This window comes from Protopterus annectens, chromosome 12.part0 (genome assembly GCF_019279795.1).
Source record: "Protopterus annectens isolate FY-2018-M chromosome 12.part0, PAN1.0, whole genome shotgun sequence".
NCBI classification, from domain to species: domain Eukaryota; kingdom Metazoa; phylum Chordata; order Ceratodontiformes; family Protopteridae; genus Protopterus; species Protopterus annectens.
In genome coordinates, this window is record NC_056746.1 from 628,502,789 (window position 1) to 628,508,788 (window position 6,000).

At 36.8% G+C, this 6,000-nt stretch overlaps 1 protein-coding gene across 1 annotated transcript in view; it reads right to left on the reverse strand.

Annotated features, from left to right (window-relative positions):
• Nucleotides 1-5,430, reverse strand: part of CCP110 (centriolar coiled-coil protein 110) — a 640,744-nt gene extending 635,314 nt beyond the window's left edge. Inside the window, exon 1 of the mRNA XM_044089754.1 lies at nt 5,187-5,430. The gene's annotated coding sequence lies outside the window, so the exon portion shown is untranslated. The remainder of the gene's footprint in view (nt 1-5,186) is intronic.
• Between the last annotated feature and the right edge of the window lie 570 nt (nt 5,431-6,000).

The window sequence follows — 6,000 nt, forward strand, 5'->3', positions numbered from 1 at the left end:
CACATGGATGGGGAGCCTGTTCCAAAGAGGAGGTGGTCTCTGGGATTAATACCAGTCTCTCTAGCAGTATTCTTTTTCAGTTACTTGGTTTTATGATCTGAATATTACTATATTAAGGTGGAAAAGATGCCCTGTAATACAGCAGTAAGATCTAAGCTAGTTAAGCTGGCAGGCCTCCAACAATAACACTGTTCCTGCCTTTCTTCTTCCGTCCTTTTGTTCCGCATCTCTAAGTTTCAAGTCTTTTTCTGAAGCAGTGTTATTTGTGTGGGAGGAGGAAGGCTACCCCAAGTTGCATTCTGACCATTCTTGGTATGTGAAGGCAGTGCAGCTGAGGAAGCTTGAGGTGATGTGAGATGAAATGCCTAAGATGGGTAGCAGATGTACAGTGGGTGATGGATGAAACAAGGAAGTTAGAGTAGAAGCCAAACTAGCGCCAGTTGTTGAAAGGGTCAAACACAACAGATGATGGTGTTTCAGTAAAACGTCCAGAAAAGCAGAAGGTGAATTAGTAAAGCAGAAATGGAAGACAGGAAGAAACAAGACAAGGACATCTAGCCAAGGACTGGATGGATTACATGATTGAAGACCTGCAACAGTCAGGTGTGACTGTTGAAGAAACTAAAAGAGTACCTCTGAAACAAGGTAGTGACAGCTGACATGGCACCCCAACCTTATATAAAATGGAGAAAAAGGGGACAGTGATGATGATGAGTTTTATTTGTGCAGTATACTCCTGGAAAGTATCAGCATTTTGGTTATCTGTCTTCAATTGATAAACATCTTTGTTTCAATTTTTCCACTCTTGTTTAAATATTTTACTACTTCTTTAATCTCACAAGCATTACTTAGAGTTTTTAATATAGCCTGTATTAGGCTCAACGTTTCTTTCAGATCATCCCATGAATGGAGGCACTTTCTTCTGTTAGCACTTCTACTTTTCTTCTGTTCTTTGACTACAGAAGTACAAATCATTTTAGCCTTTTTGGGTCTAGTATCTTTTAAAAAAAAGTATTCAGTGCTTCTGTAAAGACAATAAAAGCCCTATAATCCAGCGTTCATAGTGGTAACAAAGACATAAAAGACAATACATCATTTATTTTTGCAAGTCATGGACTCTCAGACCTGCCTCCAACCACCACCTCCAGTCTTAAATGAAAGTCCTTTTACTTTCTTTAAAGAATTTTTTTAAAGATTTTGAAACAAATTTCTTTACTTAATCAATGTAAATATTGACATTGTGCATGTATATGCCAGAAGTCAGACATGCACATTCGCTTACTTTTAGTACTGTGAACTTGAACAAGTTGTGAGCTCATGCTTCTCAATATTAATGGATATCCTCCCTAGAAGGGAAGGCCTCTACCAAATGCAGCCTTATAGAATAAATGGGACAGTCAAAAACATGGAGAAAGTACATAGGTTTTAAGAGTTCAACGAGAAGTTGCAAAGAACAATGGACCAATCAGTACCAAAATCAGAAGCAACATCTGCAATTACATGAACACTGGATGCATTCAAAACTTTACCAAAGTCTATAAAACATACACTCAAAAGATTTTCAGGCTTTTAAGTGAAAGTTAACTCCTAAAGTATGTAGCTGTACTGGCTTTTGTAAGTAAAGTAATATTTCACTTTCTGAAATTACTACTTAAAAGAGAGACATTTCCTGAATAAAGCATGGTTTTGGGGAGGAGGGGTCACCTAACAATATACAACAAGAATCAAAACATCTTGAGACAAAAATATATATTATGCAAGTCAGAACTCAGTACTTTGGTTTAAAAAAGAGCTGGTAGTGTTACACAACATTTTCAGGCAATCGTATTGTTAAAATATTCTTATTCTAAAACATTCTTTTAGCATCCAGCAGTTAAACCTGTATACAAAATAATGAAGAGGTAAAATGGAGGGAAGGTGAAAAAAAAAAAACATTTTCAATGGTCTCCCTTCAATTAACTCAGTTCAAACAACTCTCTAGCATCTTTGTCAATTGCTATCATACTAGTAAATTCCACTCTGCTTATAAAATGATTTCTAGATTTATCTCTCTGTGATGACTACATCAGGCTATCAGTCAAGAAGTAAAGATACTGTAGGGTTTTAAGTCAAAAGCTAGCAGCAATCCTCTGTCTGAAAGGTTGGGCAGCTACTCTGCTATAGGGTAAAAACAATATGCAATGATTCCTAATGTGCATTTCACACAATCCCAGATGTAGTGCTTTTAGCATGTCACTCTCCTCCCCACAGCTAAAAAAATGCAGTATGATACTTAGTCCCTGATCTACAACAGGGACCATACATGCAGTTTTAATTCCCCCACCATAATCAGAGTTAAGACAATAGGCCTATACCTGCTTTACTCAATCAACCTGGCCAACTAAGATCACACTTAATTATCATCTGGTGGTGTCACAAGTAGCTACTACATCTTTGTACAAGGCTGGCACAAAGGGACAATAGAGAGAAAATGTCTGGAAAGCACAAATCCCTAAAGACGTTCCAGGAACATTCTTATTAGCTTTCACTGCATTCAGTAAATCAGAATTATTTTCCTTGACAGTCTATAGATTCTAAACCTCTCTCCCAAAACTAGTATTTCAAAAACATTGTGTTAATATCTATCAGTGACAGAGTCAAAATCAAGTGTGTGAAGGTTGAATGGCAGTTTGACATCTGGGTGAAGGCACCACACCCACAATGAAAGATCCCATGTTGTCTTAGAGACTCACAAAAATGCATTTGCCTAAGTCTATGGTTAAAAAGGGGTTAATTAGTACAGCATATAAAATAATGCACAGTAACTATAAAAATAAATCTGAGGAAGTTAGAAAAGACTGAAATGACAACGGAAAGACAATACACAAGGATATTTGTATGGCGCCTAAGTAAGCAAAAAAATAAATAAATAAAAAATCTAGAAGGTTTGGGAATTTTGCATGGAAGTGTTTGCTCAGGTATTCTGATACCCCAAGTAGACTTCAGAGAATTTTTCCACAGGTAGACAACAACTGCTACAGGTGTGACAGGAAAGAGAGGGTACTTTGGTACATGTTTTTTGGGGGGAGGCAAAGAGATGGCAGATATTAAAAATTCACCCTAAGGTACTTTGTCAGAAATGTAGGGGAAGCAAATTACCGTTAATAGGGAAACAATTCGTTTGAGATGGGAGATATAAACTGAATTGCCTAGACATAGTAGTAAGGCCCTCTAAGTTTAATGCTGTTTCCTGCCAAAAAAAAAATCTACTAGAAAATGGAAATCAAAATTTAAACCAACCCATAAGTGAATTACTGTGTTGTAAAGGAAATAAAAAAAAAATAGAGGTGGGATCTTTAGAAAAGGGAAGGAGCAAACAACATGGAAATAAATGGAATTAGTGGGAACAATACGCACATAATAATATTCAGGAGGAGGATTAAAATATCAGGGAAGGCAGGACTTGAGTAATCTATGTAATGCTGAAGCGAATGATAATTTTTAAGAAATAAACCATATATATCTAATAGGTAAAAAAGAAAAATATTAGAAATGGTCTCTTTTCTTTTCTTTTTTTTTTTTTTTATATAATGGTATGTGTACCCATGTCACTGTGCAATGTGTGCAGTTAAAAACATAAAAACACTGCAGTACTGGTTTTGTGATTTTTCTTTTGGTTTGGCAATCTTCTAACATGAAGTACAAACAGCCTAAGATGAATCCCAGGCTTATCACAAGCTACTTGTACTTAGTTCTTGTAAATTGCTGCTAACCGTTTTACATTGCTATAAGATATAAATACCCCTTGTGTGAAAGCACAAGTTTTTGTTTTATTTTCATTGTTTATAAAAGCAAAATCTTTTTCTTAATTCGTTCACTATCCTGCTATCCCGATAGGGTGACAAAAATGGGAAAAGGATTTGAGAGTTATCATCTCGATGCCATGCAGTATGAAAAGACATTGGTAAGCAACAAGAAGATACTGGGGTATACGGTATGATGCTGTGATTCCAGTGATGCTGAAGTCCTCCTTCCATTGTACAAAGTAGATCTGGACAGTGCATACTGTTCTTCAGACTAGAACGCTAAAGGGAGTTTACCCTTGTTAAAAAAAAAAAATGCAACACGGAGTTATGACGAAACATCAGAGTGAATACACCATAAAAATAAGAGACTTAGAAAGTAAGGAGAACAAAGAAGCACAGCTGACAGGCAGAAACTGGACCTTTTTAAAATGGATTTGAGGAAGTACAGCTTTACAGAAAGTGTGATGATACCTCAAAATGAACCATCTATATGGCAGTGGGGCATACAGCTTAAGACATCTTACAAATACACAGCTGCCTTACAAAAAAGACAGATGGGGCAAAGTTATGGAAAGTAAACTACCTGCCCAAGATTTACACTATTTGCAAAGCTTGGACAGACTTAACAGATCACTGACATTCTTCAATATAACTTTCTTATAATACATATTCTGTTCTATTAACAATCATTTATGGAAACACACAACAAAGTCTGTAACCATGTTCTGATTTTTTTAACGAAAATGTTAACATGTATACCACAGTCTACCAACTATATTTGCACTTTATCTGTACACATCATGCAATCATGAACTTTCATCACTAACTATACCTTAAATGTATGTTGTTTTTCGTTTCATTCAAAAACCTCAACCTCTCTAAGAAATAAAATATGTATTGCAAGATTATTCGAACAAAAAGTTCTTATTAATATAAGCTCATGCTAGAGTTCAGACACACATTTTACATACAAAACACGTTAACAGTTTTCATTCTATGGTCTATAAACTCTTTCATCGACACAACACAATAAAACAAGTACACAAAAACCTCTCAAGAATCAACATGTTTACTCTCCTGCAAACGCGGTTACCAGTTAAACTGTGGCAACAATGCAGAGTGTCTGGTACTACAAGACATCGTTGGACCGCGCTATTTCTCCATTCAAACCCGCGATTTCAATCAGTAGTTAATATCTTCATTAAAACGTGTTGCTGCCCCACCCAGACTGCTCCTGTGCAAATTCTGGATGGCACTTGTCACCATAACAACGATGCTGCCCAACTATCATGCAGTATGGAATGGCATTGATAAATAAGTAACCTTTTCAAAAACTATGCAGTGATGACTACATATAATACGGTACCAAAAGCATCTATTCATAAGTACGGAGCAGCCTACCTTATCAACAAGGGGTGTCAATAAAGATGCATAAGCCAAAAAACTGAAAATGCACAGCCATTAACACCACCCCCGCCGAAGATCACTGGTATATTTCAACTTCCAGCCAAAAAACGTTCAGGTTTCTTACTGAAGGGACGTATCTGCTAGATGCACACCACTGACGCAACCTTCAATATCTAGTCCCACTAGAATCCCTCCCCTGTCGTACAGTCATCTTTCATTTCTAAAGCGGCAACATGGGCTCCTGGCAACCATGAAAACAGTTCCGCGTTGGAGATCATGTGGTTCCGCTTTAAAGTATGCTGATACTGTATTTGTTGTGAAGTTATTTACGTGTGGTGTCTGGCAACAACGAAATTGTCTTACAGTGTTTTCTTAAAGTTTCAGTGACAAATGGTACTTTAGTCGGTGCTTCTGCTGCAGTGTACATCAACCATACAGTAAATACCTTTATGCTAAAACAATGCATTAAACGATTTAATGAATGTTAGTGTTTAGACATTAAAACGAGAATTGGTGACTATAATGCAGAACAAGTCACGCTACAGCCTTGGGAGAAGTACAGTCCAAACTAAGGAAGCAGCATTATTACCTAAACTTAAAAAAAGGACTTCTTTAATAAGATGTTAGGGATGACGTACAGGAGTGCCGGAGAAATAAGAAACGTTAGAAGTGACGTTAAGTAGAGGAGTGCAAGGCAAATTCCGTTTGTTCACACTAGAGTTATAAATGGGTGAAGTAATTTATACAAAGCGCCCGGTGAAAGTGGGGATGTAGGGTTATTCTAGAGTGTTTTTCATTTCATTAATGT